Source organism: Pinus tabuliformis, chromosome 2_1 (assembly GCF_031772625.1).
Source record: "Pinus tabuliformis cultivar Carrire ecotype Pingquan chromosome 2_1, CPIR1, whole genome shotgun sequence".
Taxonomy (NCBI): domain Eukaryota; kingdom Viridiplantae; phylum Streptophyta; class Pinopsida; order Pinales; family Pinaceae; genus Pinus; species Pinus tabuliformis.
This window is the reverse complement of record NC_142299.1, coordinates 925953570-925975394: the sequence shown is the minus strand read 5'-3', so window position 1 is coordinate 925975394 and position 21825 is coordinate 925953570. Positions and strand designations below refer to the sequence as shown.

General features: G+C 38.5%; 1 protein-coding gene and 1 pseudogene across 4 annotated transcripts in view; both read right to left on the bottom strand.

The window, feature by feature from the left end:
• Positions 1 to 21825, bottom strand: part of LOC149203684 (uncharacterized) — a 283560-nt gene that overhangs the window by 161780 nt on the left and 99955 nt on the right. The window lies entirely within an intron of this gene.
• LOC149203685 (autophagy-related protein 16 pseudogene) lies at positions 13158 to 14523 on the bottom strand (annotated as a pseudogene).

Here is a 21825-nt window from a genome sequence, read left to right as displayed (position 1 = left end):
GCACTCATAGATTTAAAAACCGGTCTTGCTAACCGGTTACCGGTCTAACCGGCCGGTCAACAAGCCCACTGGTCGAAACCAGCCAAAAAACCCGGTTTGATTGCCCATTTCTCCTTTTTCTTGCCCTAATCGGTGAAAACCGGCCGGTTTAGGACGGAACCAGCCGGTTTGTATCAAACCGGCTGGTTTCGTCCTAAACCGACCGGTTTTAGGCAGGCCCACTGTTAACTAAAAAAAGCGTATTGCTAAGTCCTGACTGTGTTTTAGGGGTTTTGGGGGGAATAAGAATCTTCTGCGGCATCACCCTAATTCAATCCTGAGCTGTTAAGGTAGCAGTCTACCAATTAACATCTCTCTAAAGACTACAGACATCTAATTCTGGTCCACATACGTCTTGGAAAATAGAGAAACCTCTGCAGGCTCGGATTGTGCAAGCAGGGTAGCACAACAGCTCTCCTACAACAGTAAGCCAACATAACCAGAGGTTGAAGTATTACTTCACGACGGGGAAAAAAGCGGTTAAGGAAGGGTCTGCCACAAACAGAAAACAAATCGGTCACAGCACAGTAGGCAGTGAGTTAATTAGTAGAGTAACAGTAGTATTGGGTAGTGCTAGTGTGAATTACAGTTGGAACATTAGTCTACTAAATCTTGACATTGTAATCCGAACTATATTGTGGATTAATGTTTGGAGGAATCTACTGTTCATTGGGCAGTCGGCCCTAATTTATTGAAGCTTTGTTGAAGAATTATATTATTGTTGAAGATCTTTTATATTCATGCATTACATAGATGAATGCCCATTGTTTGATGAAAATTAAAAAGATGAATGTGCATTGTTGTGTATAGTCTTTTCTGATTTAATGGACACCCTAACCAAAATTGAAACCCTAAGGGCAAAAATCCCCTTGGGATACTACACTCTTTAATCCTTGATGTTTCAGATCATGTTCCATATATTGGCGTTATTGGAAAAAGACTAATCTGTTATAAGGTAAGACAGTAAGGAAGAAGCAGGGGAAATCTAGTGCTTAGGAAGCCTTGGGACAAAGGAAATGACCTGAAAATTTACTAGTAGTGGTGATGAACTTGATGATTCTGTGGCTAGTAGTGGTGATGAATTTGATGATTGATCACGTGTACACTATAGACTTGTAGTAGGCCAATGGCCTGACTCATAGCTTGCAGCATTGTTTCTGGACTTTATAGGCCATTTAGAGCCTCATTGCTTATGTATTTTGCTATTTTGTCGATGACATGTATTGCACTCGGTGCCATTTTGATATATTCACCCTCACATGGTATAAATGAGCAAACTTTGCATATTTTGTCTCTATTGGCTTGGAATCATGGTTTTACATCTTAAAAATAGTTTTGTTTCATTAAAAACTAATTATTTAATGTATTTTTTTAATATCGGTTCGTTTAGACCAAACCAATCCCGGTTAGACTGGTTCCGGTCGGTAAACTGGTTCATTAGGTTGACCAGTCTGGTCACCGGTTCCAGTTTTAAAAACACTGATCGCACTATACAATGATCTAACCATCCGAAACCAATCTTTTTTGGAATGTTGCATTTGTATGCCTTCCAAGATGAAATATTATCATGAAACATGATGGCACTGATATCTATTAGATTTTGGGTAGCTTGGAAGGTATTTTCAAGAGAGGACAACCCATCAATAAGTTGTTTGTTGGGCGATTTACCCAAAAGAGGGGCTTTGGACCCAAGCACTGGGTTTAGGACCTGTTACCCACCACCAATTGGTGAAGCCATAGGAGAAATTTTCTCCTATATTTGTCTTCAACCAGTAGCCAGCAGCCCCTAACAACCACCAATGTAGTCAATATTATGCCAGATTTCTCCGCTCCCTGAGCCAATCATATGTCCCCTCGCCCATTTGTCGAGATCGTATAAGGTGGGTGACTCAATCCTTAAGGTATGGTTTTTCATTATGCAATTGGATGCTTATGCTTGTTTTTCTTGGGCACACTTAGGTATGGATTCTTGGGTGACTTGGAAGGAGGAAGGGCTTCGACTGTAGTCTTGTTCCCTCACCTTAAATGGGGGCTTAATCCTTGCTCCCTTGGGATCTCCTCTACTGGCTTACATCTTTAGTATGGGCCCTACTTGGGAAACCTTGAACTTGCTAGCGCGGTCTCGTTTTCCCATTCCACATTATTCACACCTCTCCGCACATTACATGCCCTATTTCATCATCTTCCCTCTTTGGGTCCACATGACCACTGGATCCACAAGGCTCTCATACTCCCCCTCCCCTTGTCCACATATCTAGGTCAAACCTCGAATGATGCCTCGGAGGTTCATGCAGCTATAAAAAGGATAAAAGCATAACCTAGCCACATATAAAAGGAAATAATACAACAAAATGCAAAAGGTAGTCAGGACGATTAAATTTAGCTCATGGGAAAAAGCCAAACATGAGCTCTAACCCTTATCATTATGGCCATCACCCTAGTTCCTAGGGCCCCTACGAGTGCCCCCTGCATCATTAACGAACCCATGTATGTCCCAACCCCTGGAGGGCGATGAACTGCACCACCTTGAGGGGGTATTCACTACTACATTATACACATGATGCTCTCATCCCCTAGAGCCCCAAGTAGTAAAATAAAAGAAAAATGAATAAAAGTTTTGTAGCATTTTTTGGTTTTGATAAGTTAGAATAAATTAGTCCAAAAAATGAAAATATTTTTCAAAAATTTTAACCTAGGATATGGACAAAAAGAAAACTAAATAAAAATGTTAGAAAATATTTTGATAAATATGTCCATATCAAAGAAAATGTTAGAATAGATGCAATAAAAAATGAAGGCAAAAATAAAATGTTAGGTTAGAGAGAAAAGAAAAAAAGCAATAAACTATGAAAGTGTGCAAGTCCAAGTGCCACTACTTTTTACTTTATTATGCAAAATAATGGTTGTGTGCAGCTTGTCATAAATGCCACAACCCATGATAGTCAAATAGTTTAATCTTGACTAGTTGAAGCTTTAAATTTCATGTTTATAGTAAGAGAATAAACATCTAGCGAAACTGTTTAATCTTGGCGGATCGGTAGTTAGGTAGAGAATAATAAGGAGCTCATCAGTTTAATCTAATCCCTTGGATGTTATAGGTTAGAATTAGATAGTTTGCTTTACAAAAGAAAAATGAAATAAAGGGTCTGCTAGCTTAAATGCACCCAATCAAGTGAAGAAAAAATGTTAGGCTAAGTAAAAGGTAGGTAGAATAAAGGTTGCAGATGTACAAAGTTGATTGAAGCATAAGCATATTTATCATTCTTAATCCAATGTTTCAGTGTGCAGGAGCAGTTATGAAAGTGAAAAGATGTTCACAAGTTGATTTGGTTAACTTCCCTTCATTTCATTTCATCCCCCACTATATAATTACTAATTTCTTCATTATCCCATCATTTCTTGTTAAAATACCCTTTTTCTTGCATCTTCACCTTTGGCCCTTGGTTTCACATATTTTCCTAGCAATTTACCCTCAAAACTCATTCTCCTACCCAAAAAACTCTTTTTCTTAGTGTGAAACCATTTCCCCTTGAAAAAATCACTTCCCCCTAGTAATTTCCCTAAAAACCATAAAACCCCCCTTATCCTAACTTTTATTCCCCCCCTGCTTTATTTAACTTTAACTCTGCCATACGCCTAAAAAGCCCTTTTAACCTATAAAGACCCCTATAGCCTAAGTTTTGTTTCACCCCACATTACTTAACAAAACTCCGCAAATTCACGTTTTCCCGACAAAACCTTTTAACCCACCCTTGGTGTGGTTAACAAACCCCCGTCATATAAAACCCTAGTCCCACTTTATTAAACCCATCGCAATACTTTTAACCCACGCTATATTCATTAATTAATTATGATTATTTGTAATTAATCTCCCCAGGCCCCGCTAATCTCCGTTGATTCACCTCCGTGCAACTTCATCGCGCGATAGTTGTTAGATCTTTCACCCTCAGATCTAACAGCTTGCATCCATATCGCGTGCTCCTGATGTCCAAGCTTTAAAGGCCCGAGAGCACATGAGATTCGTGGTTTTTCTTGGGCCCCTTGCGGTTACATGGCAATCTCACGTTAACTCGCGTGCCCTCGAGGAAATACCGCCCGACTGCCAAAAGCGGTGCGATGAGCAATAAAACCGCCTCCCCGCGTATGATGAAACCACTCACTGTTCACATTATGAATTTCCGTGCCAAAGTTAAAGTTTCCCGTTTAAACGCCAAAGACCCTTGTTTTCGCTCTTTTCGACCATTTACACAGTAAAACCTACCTAACCCTACCTACACCACCCTGAGCCTCTGCAACCAAATTCAACCTCTGATTACCTTCCAAACACTGCCAGGACTCTGTCCATACACTATCCTGTTCCCTGATGCCATTATGGCCCTTCCTGTCAGCCTGTGTTTTTCTTAACAATTGTTGTATTTTGCAGGTGATTAGCAGAAGGCCAGAAGTTCAGATAAATAGTTTGATACTGATCTAAAAATCTATTTACTCCAAGATTCACAAGGAAATCTATTCAAGAGCCTTTATTCAAAAGAAAAAGACAATTATCACAGAGCAGAAGGAAACAATTTACACAGTAATGGTTAAAACAAAGAAAAAATCCTTTACACAGAGACAGTAAATGTTAAAACAAAGGAGGCAGATAAAGCATACAGTTAAAAGACAAACAGACGAAATATACAGAAAGATGATCACTATTCAACTACTAGATACTGAGACATGTGAAAAAGTAGAAGATTTATTGTTGAAATACACAGTAAAAACTTGAAATGTACAGTAAAAGTAAAAAGCACAAGTAAAGGATATTGACGGGTCAACAAGGTCTAAGAATATCAGATGAAAGGTCATAAGTTACATGGCATCCAACATGAATCAAACAGTGTTCAACTTTTGAAGGAACAGTCGGCCAGCTCCAACAATTTTCATTTTTTCAATGATAGTCACCAACAGCACAGCATCAAAATAGTGCCAGATCAACTAGCAGTCTTTATTTTGATAACCTATTTTTGTAAAAAAAAATTAAGATATTTTCTTAGTTCTACTGTTGTATAAATAACTCTCTTTACGACTTATTATGGGTTGACCATTGAAAGAGAGTTGCACTCTTGAAGAAGTGTTGACCATTGAAGAAGGGTTGCACTCTTGAAGAAAGGTTGGACCTTGATGAAGCATTTGTAAACATTTGATGTACTTAGCTTTTCTGAAACCTTAATACAAAGCAAAGGATTTTGAATTCTGTTTTACACAGTTTGTGTTTCCTGTAAGTTTTTCCAGTAACACTCATTATGTTTTTCTTCATATTCTTATGTCTTACAAAGATACCTAGGTAGGAATAATTGTGTTTCAATCTATTCCTATAAGCTTTTGAAGTGATAATCTATAAAGAGAATGGACTGATGGACTATCTGTTTAATTAATTCCCTCTGAATCAATAAATCATCAACATCTTGTTGTAAGCATAAGCATATTCTCTTGAACCTTCTGAACATTGTTTAGAGGTTTTCATACTTAAGATTATTTAGTTTTCTGTTTGAAGATTGTGATAATCATATTATTTTTTGTTTCTACTCACCCCTATTCAAGCTATTTCACTATGTGAAATTTTATAGCAGCCCTCTGTTTTGGTATTAATATTATTCAAAAGGTTAGGCATTACAGTGTTACATCTGTTTCATTCATTGTTCCTCCAAATTAAAACAAAACCCCCAAACAATTATCTTAGATGCCCTGGCTTGATAGTTGACCATTATCAACTCAGAGGTATAACAAAAAGGAAAATGAAGAAGGGTGGAAAAACAAAGGCTAGGGTAACTCATGTACCACGATTTCTCCCTCCTACCTTCATACACTCAAATATGTGGACATCCCTCATCATTACTACCCTTGAGCCCATGGCATTTGGCCTTAATACCCCTCTGTCCCCATCCACCTCATCATTATCCACATGAAACCCATCATTGGGCCCAAAAGAGCAAATTGGCCCAACAAAGAGATGCGCCACTTGGGCACCCTAAAATCACTATAAAAAGACACTTGAACTTCTCATTTTCTCACTCACTCATCACTAATATATTTCTCTCTCACACACACATGGGAAGCAATCTGAGGAACAAATTGAAGATTCTAAGGAGCTGAAATCCTGAGATAACCAAAGCATGATCAGCATTTGACGAATGTTGACCAAGCCTTTCTGATATTTATTTTGACTAGCGTTAACCGAGTTTTTGAGGTCTATTTGACCTACATTGAATGAGCTACTCTGTGATCTATTTGACTTGTGGTTGACCGAACTTAACCTTGCACATGTTCCCTGCATTGCTTGACTGTTTGGTCGAGCATTTATGGGCAATTTGACCAAGCTGATTTGTTGTTGCAAGGCATAATTTTAGCCTATTAGACCAGTGCTATATTTAGGTCTAGATTGACCAAGTTTGACTTGTAAATATCAAATTGTACTTTTGTTGAATTGAACAATTTCTCTTAAAAAAGATTATTGGGTTTTCTCGCGAGTTTGGGTTTCCCAAGGCTAAATTCTCGTGTCCATCATGCATGGTTATTCAATTGTGATCTTTATTATTTCCATTGCATTTATATTTGAATTTTCTGACTATAATTGCTTAATGATGTTCTAGGGTGTGCTAAAGTAATATCATATATCATTGGAATAAATTATCTGTTGCAAAAAATTGTGCTTCTCTAATTAGCACTAGAAAACCAACATGGTATTAGAGCTTTGGTAAAGAAAGGCCATTGAGACCACCCCTTGAGGACACCTATTCTACAATTTGATCTGTGACTAGATCCTTGACCAGATGACTCCCTATATCAAGCCTGAATATAGGCTGGAAGGTGCAACAAATTTTAGGGCTTGGAGGACTAGAATGGATCTCATTCATGAAGAGAATGATGTCATGGAATATGTGGAAGGAAATATGTTAAATTTTAGTTAACATGATCTTTGCTTAGGTAAGTTACTTCAATGTTCCATGATAGCCCAATTTATATTTCCATTTATTTCATTTGCAATCACATAAACCATTATTACAATGAAGATAACTGAACAAAGAACATAGACCATAATTGCAGAGGACAAGCCAAGACAAGAGAAGAAAAATTCTTATTATTAGAATCAAATGTTCATCAGAGAGAGAGAGAATACAATAACTAAAAGTCGAGATTGACTTGCTAATTTGAACATCCAGTAGCACAGCCCTTAGGTAAATAGATGGCCCAATCACAATTGAAATTCTGGAGCAGTCAAGTTGTTCCTGGCGTTATACAGCTGAAGAGGGTTGGACTGGTTAGGGCTTGTGACATACTGCAACAACCCTCACAAACACAATCAAAAAATCCCTCTAATGTTGCGGCCTCTCTTCAAGATATTTTGACCTCCCTCTAGTACAGGTCAGCACTTAATTCAGCCCTCAAATAGACCTTCATGCCAAGTTGACTTCATCAAGATGGGTCTGCAGCTAACTTGGGTAGATGTTTATCCTCTCGTCCCGTTGTTCAACAAGTTAATGCCTGCGGCTAGCATGAGGTAGGATCCTTGAAGATGCGGCCCACCAAGGAGAGGGATTTCACACCACAAACTCACACCCAAACACTCATTATGCCTGCAGTCAGCCTCCATGATAACTCGGACCTGCAATAGGAGATAGAATAGTCCTCAAACAAACCCAAACTTGCTTTTAACAGGATCAGCCTCCTGCGTAAGGAACTCAGTCCATTTTCCCAACCAAGACGTCAATCTATCCCTTCCTTCATCACTGGAGCTATCTTCCCACTACGGCCATTTCAGAGAGAGAAATGTGAGATAAGATGTGTCAAATAAGGTTGGAGGACACTTCCTTTTATAGGATTTGGAGAGGGGTTCCACTTGATTAATTTACCCCAAGCTGACCTTGACAATTAGCACGTGTGGGATTAACTTCAAAAACATATTTTTCCTTGTCCAAATTTAGTGTTCTTTAAGTTGATTTTGGTCCTCTCAAAAAGAGGAATTTAATGCAATAATTATCTTCATCAAATGAGCGGTCCAAAGTGGAATTTTGGCCCTACTTGCCAATTTTAACACTCTCTCTCAACTAGGGAGAATTCCACCTGCCAATCCATCCATCATCATGTACCATCTCGACTCAACTTTGCTGAACATTGATATAGATAATGGAGAAGAATTGATCAAGAGTGAGTCACAATACCTTGCCACTCTCCACTGACAAAAATCAGTCCACATAACCAGGGGTCGAACTGCAATCAGACTTGATCCCAAGTTATCAAGTTGTTGAACATCATGCATCCTAGACATAGGGAGTATGACAATATACAATGTGTCCATCTATAGTGCTATAGTCCCTATCCACCTTTCCCAATTCATTAACCAGATGAGAGGTACTTCCCATGTGTCTTAGACTACATGGGTAGGATGACACTGGGGCAATAGTAGGGAAAGAATAAATCACATCTTGCTCACAACCACACGTAGGGAAAGGGTAAACCACATCCTATAGTCACATGTCACAACCATCATAGGAAAAGGATAAACCACATACTACACGTACGCAAACCACCGAGAGTAGGGAAAGGATGAACCACGCCCTACATGCATGCCAACCAACAATCATAGGAAGGATCCTACACATGGGGAAAGGATGAACCACGTGTTAGTGTCAGTCTTTCCAGCCTTCCTACAGTGATCAAATGTGCTCTTACAAAGTGATTTTGAAGTGTCAAGGTCAAATTTTGTCATTTCAGTGAGTCTTCAAGCAAAATTTGGTCACTAGGCATTAGGTCTAGGGTTTGCCCAAATGTCAGTCCATGTCACCATTCAGCTGATTTTATCATCATTCGTATGGTTGTCATTATCATGTCAGTGTCTAATGAGTCATTTCACACCTTGTCCATGCTTCAGTTGCCACCCAGGCAAGGTCATTTCCCTCTCCTAGGGTTTTGAAGGCAATTTCTCTTGGATGGTCAAATCACCGGCAAAACTTGTTTCCTGATGTTCATACACCTTCCCCTATCCTTAAAGTACCTTATCAAACACTTCCCATCCCTTAGATCCGCCAAATTCCTCATTTTTGCACAAACCCTAGTTTCTAGCTACAACCTGGCAATTTTCTAGGTTGGGCCTGTGTTTTGCCCTTTTGGACCCCTTCCCCTCACTCAATCTCTGAGATTCCACTTTCCTCTGCTTCCTAACATCCCTCCCTACTTCCAAAAATTTCCCCAAGAATTTAGAAGCCCCCTATCCCCTTCATTTCGCTCCATTTCGACAAAATTCCTTGTTTCACACATCGGGACAAGTTTCACTCAAAAGCTGTTTCTGAGCAATCAAAGATGAATTTTGCAAAACTGAGAGAGGTTTTTGTTCACAACATGCCAAAGAAGGAAAACCTCCTTCACTTTTTACACAGGTGTCATGGTTTGAGAGAAATGTCAAAAATACCGGCGAGAACGAAGGTGCTCCAAGGACGGTTGGCTAAAGCACAAAAACGAAGGAAAACGCCCGATCCACTCCAAACTTTGGCCAAAGCCTCTTTGACTGAGCATGGTACTTGATTGGGGACTCCCAGCCCAAATTTCAAGAAATTTGGAGGAAATTTTGTCATTTGTGAATTTTTTGTGCAATTTACAGGTTTAGGCCATTGGAGTGGTCTCACCCTGCGCGCGACCATTCTGGAGGATTGCTCGGAATTTTGAAAACTTAGCATTTTTGGAAAGGGCATGCAAAGAGAAAAATTACCAATACTTGGGAGAAGCCTGATTTTGAGATTTCAGCCTCCAAAAGCTCAAAATACATCAAAAAAATGACTTTCTGCCCACTTTTTGAGTTGCAGAAAGTGACCTTGGGAGAAATGGTTTTTGAGGGGGCAAAACAACTCCAAATTCAGAAATTCCACTTGGGATGGAAAGTAGACAGACCAAGCTTTCCAATGAGCCATCTTGCACCTGATTTGGATCAGTGGAACCCACTCAAAAGTAGCTGCAAAGGGACGCGACCATTTGAACAGGGGGCGCGACCATTCGAGCCAGCTTTACCAGAATTGACCTTTTTTGTCAAAAAACACTGTTTTGACTATGGTTGACCATTTTTACTTGTAGATGATGGATAAATGTAATATTTTCATGGCACTTTGATAGATTTTATCTCTCTTTACCCTTCTAGAAGCTTCCATGATGTAAAAAGTGAAAAATTAATGCATGGATGAGTTAGCTAAGTAATAGAGGCAAGTTGTTTGGCTGCCTATTTTCTAGTTCTTAGTTTAGAATTAGTTCAAACTGCTCCTAGGAAGCTGAGCTCGACCCCTAGAGGTGGGGAAAGGAGTTAGATGGTCTAGATGATCTATATTATGCTCTCTCCTTCTCATTTTCATGGTTGGACTCTTGTGGGAGAAACATTATTGTGTATTGTACATCTATTTCTGCAATTTAAGGAAAGGAAAGCCAGGGTTTTGCAGATTTCATTGTGGATTCTTGTGGATCATTGTGTTGATGGTGTGTTCTCTACATGTTCTTGTAAGGTTGTTTATGTATTCCACATCTCTCTTTTGCTTCTAATTGGACATATGAAGTGGTAAAGTTTGAATTCATGCTTTAACATGCTCAGCTTTTTAGTTTGTTCAATATTTATGTTTTCCACTGTTTAAAGAGGATTCAAAGTCCTTGTTTGCCCTCTTTAACCTCCTCTCTTTCTTCCCTGATCACCCATCCAAGCCAAAGGCATCAGCACAAGTTCCTACCTTGCCCCAAAGAACCCCCTGCAAAAACTGAGCCCAATCCCCGCACCCTGAATTGCACTCCCTCCAATTGCCACCAAAAACCCCAAAAATCATTAAATCTAACCCCCTATCAATTTACTAGCCTAAAATCTTTATTCTTAATTGGTCAGCCTAATCATATTGAAAGATCTATCAAATCTGACCCGAGAGAGCCTTCTCATACCTCGTAGGGCTAGCTACGAGGTGAAATGGTTTGATGTAGCCTTGAGAGTTTGTCTATCTCAGCCTAGGTGAATTCCAAGCGCTAACACCACGTTTCACTGACATGTTAACCATCGATCGTAGGGAATGAGCATCCTACATGTGGGAAAGGATGAACCATGTCCCACTGACATGTCCACATGTGACAACAAGCAGATGCCTATATGCATCTCTCATTGGGGTATCCGCAGGAGAAGGTGAACCACTCATCCTACTCATATGCTGTAGGAGAAGGTGAACCACTCATCTTATGCATATCTCATCATCCTACTCATATGCTGTAGAAGAAGGTGAACCACTCATCTTATGCATATCTCATCAATTGTAGGGGAAGGTGAACCACTCACCCTATGCTCACTCATAACATCAAGAAGTACCCCAGGCTCCATAGGAGCTCCCAGAGCTCAATGTCCAACTCAAGTGTGACCCTCATGGGAGGGTCCTTTCACGATTCCCAGCCTTTCTCTAAAGAAAGATAATCTTGACCTCATCACGAGGCTATGACGGTAATCTGCTCATCCAACCAACAATGATGGAGTTTGGTAGCTTTCCAATATATCACATCAAAATAATGTGGTATCCAATACTTGGAGTTGACGTGGAACATGGATTCTCTGAAAATGAATCTCACTCAAGAATATCGCAATATACAATGGTCGTCAAATGGCTCCCTAAAGAGCTTCCTCAACCAACTGGCTTTATAATAAACCATACTTGTTGCTATATACATTCAATCTCAATAACTCTTCCAGAGCAGCACACCTCAAACTTTAATTTATTCATGAAATAAAGGTGGTCCCCAAGAGATATAGCACTTAGATCTGTTCATTTCATTTACCATACTGCCAGTTCAGCAGTGTGCTTCAAATCTTAATTAATATTAATGAGCAGCTATCCAATATATGAGGCTTAACCATAAATTTTCTTAGAGTCAAGGCATACACCAGTGCCCCCATAAGTTGTCTATATCTGGATCAGCAGCTTCTCCATTTTATCAGACTTTTAAGCTCTGATGAAACTTGAACTGATATCATTAATAGTTGTATCCAAACATCATAGCTTCCTCTGAAACCTTGCTTTATGTGATCATCTAGGCTTCAATCAATGAGGAAACTACCACATAAAACTTCTAGGAAGCTTCAGGCCAAAGAGGAGAACTCTGAAGAAAACATCATGGTTCTTCTTCAACTAAAGAAATCCACCCATTCAAAACAGTTGTATTATCCTCCATCACTAGATGACAGCTACCAACACATCAAATTACCCAATCCATGAGGAGCTCTCATTCAGGAATCCATATCTATAAAACCATTCTTCATAAGATCCTTTGTTTTCAGCTGAAAAGAGTTGCTACAAAGAACTATTCCAAAGTGCCATGAACTTCTTCTCTTAGGTATTCTTCAAGAATGGAAGCTTCATGTGTGCTGCACCCCTGCAATTTCTTTTACTGGCAGATCTTTGTAGCTAAAAGAAGATCTTTTACATCAGTCTTGTTCACAACTTCGTTAACTGTCAAGGTAACTGTCACTCACGTGTTGATAAAAAGTATTTGATGCCATATGTCACTGGACTGCATTCTAAATTACACCACTGCTACCAATGGCCGTCTGCAATCCATTGTTTCTGCTAGCACTACAAGTTTATCTATCCACTGCATCCACTTACTTTACTGCTCTGTTGTCACTCTTTCTTAACCATACTATGGTTTCACTTTTGTCCAGTCATATCTTTTGCATACATCTCTTGTCAATCAGTCAACAGACAAATCCTAACTCTACTGCATCACAGAATTTTATGAAAGAGCCCTATCATCTTTGTGCTGCTTCTGTTCAAAATTCAAACCCTAGTAGCATGAAAACAGTCACAAATCTGTCCCTTACAGCAAAATGAAGAAACCCTTACTTGAAAATTTCTTGCTGCTTACAGTGTGCCTGAAGATTGTGCCTACTGTTGTTTGTGAGGATTTCTTTGATACCTCCACACTGGTGATGTTGCTTTTCTGCTTCAGCACATTAATGTATGTGTGTTATTTCTTCAGGCCCTTACATTTTATAAGTGTTGCATCCAAACCCTATAGCAGTTTCCCCATTCAAGGTGACATAGCTTGAAATCCAAACGACAATTGCTTGATATATCCAACTAGGACCATATGTGCAGATATCCATTCTTATCAACAGAAGCCAATGGCTTCCCAAGGTTACTTTATGCACATGAAATCACAAGAGCAAGGTGTCCCTTCATGGTACTAACAGGAGCAATTGAACTCCGGGACCAAATATATATTGTGCCATCTGCAGAACCCGCCGCAACATAGTTCTCATCGGCACTTATACATGAACAACTCCAATTACTGGTTACTTTGTGTCCAGGTGCTCTAAATGTCGCACAGACTTCCAAAGAACGCACGTCAAACAAATTATGCAAGATATCCCAGCTCATGTGAGAAAGAAATTGAGGTTATACTGGAGGAATGAGCAGCTACTTCAACCAATCTTCCAGTTCGTGTGACCCAGCAGCGGAGATTTCCATCTGAATGTCTCAAGTATATGTGTTGCTCATCTGCAGTGAAATACACAGCATTGCAGATGGTGTGGCAGCAAATGGTGTTCACTGCATACCCTTTGTTAAGATCCCAATCCTTGAGGGTTCTCTCATAAGCAGTACTCACAGCTTGCCTATTTTTGACAATTTGTTAATATTTGTAGCACAAATTTTATCAGCATGCCCTGATAAAGTATGATGAATTCGGCTAGACTATCAAGGTGTCGTAGTTACTATCCCAAATCTTCACAAGCATGTCTTGTTTGCCAAAGATTATCCAATCATTGTTGTGGTGAAAGGGTAAAGAAAAACAGCCACCTTCATGGGCATGGATTGTATGTCTTACAGTAGATGGAATACTTGATTTCACATAGTTCTCAAGACTTGACTCACTTTGTTTCACTACGCCATCCACCAGCTTCCATGTTGATTCTTCTATCTGGCTAGTTTTAAAATGATCCACTTTATCTTTATACATTGCATTAGCCTTATTAAAACGTTCAGATTCTTGCATCTTAGGCAACATCCATCTGTTAATCCACATAGTATTTTCTGCATTTGTGCTACTTAACTTAGCTGACAGATCTGCCACTTGCTTATGCAATTCACAGTTCTCTAATGTAGTAAGACCAAGGGCAGTTGATGTTTTTCTCCAACAGTCCTCCTAGTTGATCAGCCCTTTCTCCTCAAGCTGATTGATCAAAGTATCTTTCTCTTGGTTTTGAGCCTTCAGGTTCCGACATCCTGAGACTTCCTCCCCCAGTTGTTCAGAAAGCCTTGCCTGTGCTTTGTGGCACTAATGTAGCTCAAGCTCCAAGCTTTCTGACTTTTTCTTCCAAACTTCATCCTGTGAATGGAAGGCTCTGGAAGGAGCACACAGAGCCAAAGCATGCCCACTTTCCTCCAATGCATGTCACTTCCTCTAAAGTGCCTCCCAGATTGCCAGCCTACACTTCTCTTCCATCTTAATTCAATTCAGTTCCTCTTGTAGCTCTCGATTACACGAAATGGATCTTGCCTTCACAAAAAAATTGTTGCCTTGAACTTTCTCCACAGGCCAAAGGCAAATTCAGACAGTCTTTTACATCTGCATTTGATACACCTTTAATGATTGTTTTTACTCTTGCTTGGGCTTGACTGAAGCAACAAAACTTGTAGCTTCTTGACTTTAAATGTAAAATACACAAAAGGTATCTGTAAAATAATATTTTATTAATATATGAAATGTACAAGGATGTTGAATGTTACAATGAGGCCCTGCTTATTTACCTAGGCAGGTGTCCTTTCATGATTGGGCATGTCTTTTAGACATGCCTTTTCAATTAACTAATGACTATTTAAGATAATCATCATTTGATTATTTATTATTTACATTTATTTTTATATATTTTATTTGTTATGAATTATATTCATAACATTGCCCCTTCCTTCAAAAGCTTTGTCCTCAAAGCTATATTGCTAACAATTTCTTCATCTTGTGTTTGTCATCTCGGCTTATGTAACTTGATGTCAATGGTACCTCAGCCTATATAATTTGCTGGTAACACTGCCTTGAACCTAGGGTTAAATCTATTTCCTTTTTCTTTAAATAATAATAATATTATTATGAATTTCTTTTTATTAAATAATAATTTATTTATTTTTAAATAATAATTATTCATTTTTTAATTGAGTTAATTATATATATATATAAGTCCAAACTCCCTCGGATGGTGCTGCCCCAAAGAGTCTCACTCCAATGACTGTGCAGTGATGGAGGAGATGACGCAGTCCTACGGGTGATGAAATGAGATCTGCGTGTAGGATGGCCCTCTTGTCTGTAGCCGCCCTCTATACTCCTAAGAATGATGAAGGATGCTCCTGTCTCCCCAACTTCCTAGAGTGCCTCAGGCTGTGACTACGCAATCCCTGCATTGTTGTTACTACTCCTGTTGTTAGTACTCGACTTCCCACTGTTGTAACTCATCTCCCTGTTGCCGCTATGAACTGAGATGAAGAAGACTCGCGCTGGCACTTGAAGTCCACCGAAGCAAGGGTTGAGATCTTCGCTCGGAGACACTCGTGTGCTAAACAGCGCAGTCACCCAACTAAGCAGCTCGAGCAACTAAGATTGAGTTCAATATGTCAAAAGATAAGATGCGGAAATGAGGAGAGTTGCCTTCCTTATATAGATTTCGTGGAGCACTTTTCCTTCCATTTTCCCTCCATCATGGGTCCCTCACTTAAGCATCGATTTCCGCTCCATCCAAATCGAACTAGGGAATGCGTATTCTCCTAGTGTGGGTGGCCCCCACATACAAATTAACCACATCGAAATAACTTCTACTAAGTCTAGCCTCCTAATAAAATCGAATGGGCCCCATCACCTCCAAAACCGGCCCCAAAATGTAGAAATTAATCATGTTCCAAAATAATTTAGGAAGGGACATTACAGCGAGCAGCATAAGGTCAAATATCCACACATGCGAGGTCTTTTCTCTCTCTTTTAACTTTGGATTTCTCCTTGTCTCGGCCTTCTTCTACATTTATAGGAGCAAAACTATACTTGATATGATTGATTCGAATTACCTCTTTGGAGGGAAAATGAATGTAAATTTATAGTCTTTTGGAGGGAGTTGAAAAGGTGCCACTTAGGAGCCAGGCCAACATGATCACTAGAGGGCCGCCGACTTGGACTTCTTGTGGAGCCAAAAACAAAAATTCAAATTTTCTTTCTAAGAAGGTCATGAAGAACATGCCTTATATTTTTCTTTTGACAAATAAATGAAGAACATAATTTTCTTTTGAGTATGAAGAACATGCTTTACATAAATATTTAATGTTACAAGTACATTAATGATAAAAATATTAATTAGGAAGACTGACCATAGCTACAAAATTTAACACAAATTGGGATTGGAAGTTTGTGGTCATCCAAGCCCATATCCATTGGGATGGGTAAATAAGGATGCAGAAATAAAGGTGGAGGGCCTTTGAAGCTGGCTATCTATAGATCACGTAGTGCTGCTGGCTGGCAAGCTGAACAAAATGGGAGAAAAGTTTTCTCCTGGCAATCACCCACTTGAGTGGGTAACAGGACCCACAAGGTAACATTAAGTATAGCTGAATCTGATTATCCTTGAGCAGCATAACATTCGTTGAGTGGTTTTATATGTATTTATCGGTGTTCAATATCCATCTCAAAACGGTGATAAGTGCTGACAGGAAGTTGTACCTCCAATGATAGCCAAGAAGATTGCAACAATAAAGTACTCAAGACATTGACACTGGTAAATAGCAGATTTGAAACACTGCTGAAAACTTAAAACATTGTGTAGCATGTTGGTAAAATATGTGATAGTTTGAGGGTGTTTGAGAAGGGCTCATCTGAGTTTTTATCATCACTTAGCTCAATGGAAAACTATTTCAAAACTGAGAAGTTCAACTTCAGAAACAAGATCTTAAAAACCCGACATTTTAATCAAATCTTTTATTAAATTCAATTCTCAAATTTGATTCTTGGTTTTGGTTCTGATTTTAAGAAAAAGGGCCCTACAGACAAAGTATGTCTCAAAGAAGGTAAAAGGATGGGCATAAACATATAAAATATTTAAACATAAAATAAATAGAAAATGTTGAGATTGTAGGCTCAATTAATAAGCTTATCGACTAATTTCAAACATGTGTAAATTATGGTGGATGCTAAATGTCAATTAAGAGGAGGTGACAGGTTCACAGTCAACTACAAAGTCAGATAGCAATTAATAAAAAATAAATATGATTAAAACCCTCCAGATCATAGTTGTTTGCACCTTTCATCCCACATACATATATTAGAGGTCGCAAGCAAAGCGATACCAAGTAAGAGATGGCCCTAATCCATATTCGGAAGGATATAGATAGAGATTACTGAGTGAGATGAAAGCAAAGAGAATAAGAAGTCGAGAAAATCCATTCTAAGCATGAGAGTGAAGTCTATAGTGGGGCAAGTATGTAAGCTCTACTGTCTGTGAGTCAGAATTGTCTTTGTGTCCATCAACAAAGTTATATAGATTATCTCTGCAATCTCGCTTACTATCATAACGTTTTTAATGCATAACCAAACTACAGTGAGAGAGGAGCTATATGTTAGCTTAGATGTGTTAGTTGTTTCCTAAATGGTGTTAATTGGAGCAGTCATGCTAAGAGACAACATAATGGACAGGTATGAAGTAAATAAGCAAAAGGAAACAAACTGTTCTAGCCAAGAGGATGCACATTGTCAGATTTCCACAGTGTACATGCATGGAGTAGAATATAATAGGAAAAGAAAAACTCGAATAAAAATTTATTGATTTTCTGAAGTGTAAAACTTCCAGATAACAGAAATATATATAGAAATAATTTATTAATAAAAGAATAGACAGATGATGATTGTTTTACAGTGGGCTGCATGGCTTATATACCGCCATGGGCACCCTTTAGGAAAGGGCATGATCTTATGATCGTGCCCTTTCGCCTAACTAAACCTAAATTAAATAATAAACCTGAAATTAACTAAATTTTTACATAACATTGCCTTCCTCTCGAAAGAATGCTTTGTCCTCAAAGCATATGTAACGACGGATGTTGTTGAAGAATGATTCATTCTCCCAGAAAGCGTCTTCTTTGGGTAAGTCCTTCCACTTGATCAGATACTCCAAGATGATCAAAGTCACACACTTTAAAAGATCTTGGATTAATCTCTCAATTCCCGCTTTTTGGAGATGTGGATATCGGCATGGCTTGATGTTGATGGGGTTTGACTCTGTTTTAACTTCTGTTCTACGCTCAATTTCTGTATTAGGCGGCATCTTCATAGTTAGGTCTTGAATCACTGGTGATTCTTCTCTGGTCATATTTGCAGATAACATTTCTAATTGGTGACATTGTATTGCATAAGCAGGTGCTCTTCTTCGACTCAGCTTGATCATCTGAGATGATGATACAACATGATTTTCTGGTGCTTGGAATCCATGTAGTTTGTACTTCTGACCTCCCCATTTGAATTTTATAAATTGTACTTGATGGTTGGCGGCATAAGTACCTAAAGTTCGTAACCATTGGATACCTAAGACTACATCTACTCCTCCTAACGGTACTGTGAAAAACGGAGACTCTAAACTGAAGTCTTGAATCTGCAATTTAACCTTATGGCATTTTCCCACCTTTTCAATCTTCTTACCGTTAGCTATCATCACTTTCATGTTTGGTAAGGGAAATGAAAATATATTGAGTCTTTTTGCCACGGTTGCATCTAGAAAATTGTGTGTGCTTCCAGAGTCGACGAGAACCACTACGTTGTTCTTCTTTATGTGTCCTTTTAACTTTAAAGTCTGAGGTTGTGATATACCTGTCATGGCTGATAATGACACTTGCGGAATACTACCGTCATCTAATTCTGGTGAGAATTCTGCGGCGTCTTCTGTGTCTTCTACATCATAATCTTCACTGTTTGAATCATTGGTTGCTTCACAATTATATAGGTTCTTTGGTTCTTTTCCTTTAGCACATCTATGTTTGGGGTCCCACTTCTCACCACAGCGTTTACATTTACCCTCTTTTATCCTTTGCTTTTCCACATTAGATTTTTCATCTTCACGACGATGTGGGGGAACATATCTTGTCTTATTTGAGTCCATATACTGGGGTATCCTTCGTCTTGCATAAGCTTTTTCCGTTGTTGACCAAAACATTGGTTCGGATTTCTTTTCAGCTGTTTTTGCTTTTCGTCTTGCTTCTTCTATAGATGTAATATCATGCATCTCAAGTTCTGCTTGTAAATGGGTTTTGAGCCCCGAGATGTATGACTGAATTAGACGAGATTCTGATAACCCTGGTACTGGTGTTACTAAAGTCTCCCATTCTTGAGTGTATTCATCCACACTCCCTTTTTGTCGTAATTTAATGAGTTTTGAAAAGAACTCTTCTTCCCTCACACCTTGGAATCTTTTGAAGAATGCATCTTTAAATCTCCTCCAGCTAATGACGTGTGTTGTCTTTTTCCACCACATGTACCAGTTATATGCTTCTCCCTCCATTTTCATGGATGCATGTCTGAGCTTTTCGTCATCGTCAGTGATGTCATATATTTCAAAGTATTCTTCTGCTTTATTTATCCATGCCACATTGTTTTTTTCGTTCCCATCGAATTTAGGCATCTCAACCTTTACCCTCTTCTGGTATGTGGCTAATAATTGAGCAAAAAGAGGGTGTTGACTAGTAAGGGTATCCCAAAGTTGCTTGTTTGTGAAGGCAGTGTTACTTGCTTCTTGGTGGTGTGTCATTGATTTTTTTGGGGATTCATCCTTGTCATGAGAATCTGTGGACTTAGTTGACTCTGGCGAGATGTGTTCTTGATTCTCTTCACCTTCTTTCAATAGCTCTTCGGGTGTACAATTCGACTTTTTACACAGACTTTTCAGCATTGTTAAAACTTCTCTCAAGCTTACTCCTGTTTGGACATGTTGACTTTCCATTTTTATCTCTATTCGATTTGTCGTATCTTCAAGATTTTTTATTTTGTCTGCTTGTTCCCCAAGCTTGCTCTCGACGTCATTTAATCTTTTACTGACATCGTCGTGGTTGTTATTTATCCTTTGCTCTGCATCCAACAACCTTTTCTGGAAATCCGCCATTGTCATTGTCGACATTGAGCGGGTTTGCGGGGGCGTGTATTTATCTGCCAGTTTAAGGGTTTTCCCTTTTTTTTTTTTTTTTTTTTATCTAATATAAATTTTATACATATAACTTTTAATAATTAAATTAACTTATATATATATATATAGCTTTTTAATTAATTAAAATAATTTTAATTAATTAAATTAACTTTATATATATATAAAACTTATAATTAAATTAAAATTAAAGTTATATGTTATAAAATTTATAATATATATATTATATAACTTATATATATTTATATTATATAATATATATATATAAATAAATTAACCGTTATATATATATATAACTTTATATAATTTATATAATATATATATATATATAATTTACGATTACGTTAAAAGTATTGTTATATAACTTATATATATATATTATAATATATATATATATATATATATATATATATTTATATTGTAAATTATAATATATATATATATTACAGAACGTCACGACTACCGTTTGGTTGATGAACCGTTCAAAAAAAAATCGAATATTACCATAACCGGACTTGGCAGTACGTTGAAGTCGGAACACAGCGGCTGCACAGAATTACCGAGTTCTTCGTTAGAGTTTTTACGGGAGACCCTGCCCACACCTTCGAACCGTAGAGCCCGCAATAACCTGTAGCTATCACCGCAATAACCTGACTGAACCCGTTAACTATTTCGAAATGTATCGAATATTACCGCAGTTTCTTTTTAACGGACGCTGTTTTAAAAATCGTGAATATCACCGCAGATTGCAACGGATTGGGTGCAGAAACTTTGGCGGGGTGCAGAGACTGAGGACAGGTGCGGACAGCAGTTTACCAAAAAAAAAAATATCCAAACCTGAGAGCTTCCGATTTCGTTTGAGGGCGAGAGCTTAGCGTTCCAAAGTCTCCGAAGAGCAACTTAATTTCCTAAACCGAGAAATATGTCGCTAGGGCAGTGGGGTATGGGTGACAGAGGGAGCTGTGGTAGGGCCACAACAGTGGCAGGGTGAGGCAACGAGAAACAGGGACGTGGTGTGCGGCGTATGGTCAGCAAGTGACAGGGACGGTGATGGCAACAGAACAGCGAGGACTTGTAGATCGATTGCAGCAGACAAGAAGGGGTTGCAGACCGAGGGTCGTAGGCTCTGATACCAGATGAAGTGTAAAACTTCCAGATAACAGAAATATATATAGAAATAATTTATTAATAAAAGAATAGACAGATGATGATTGTTTTACAGTGGGCTGCATGGCTTATATACCGCCATGGGCACCCTTTAGGAAAGGGCATGATCTTATGATCGTGCCCTTTCGCCTAACTAAACCTAAATTAAATAATAAACCTGAAATTAACTAAATTTTTACATAACATTTTCTATAGCACAATAACAAGAATATGTAATATAAAATTTGCTTCACTGAAGCTGAGCTGTTGACCCAAGATTGATAAACCTTATGTCCAAATTGTGTTCATCTTTCCATGGATAAGCACACAACCAAGTTTAAGGTCCTGAACCTCCCTCTATCAAACTAGTCAACCCATCTCAAATGTTTCCTTTAAATATATAATCAGCATTATTTACCCTCACAGATGTTTCAAATATATTTAAC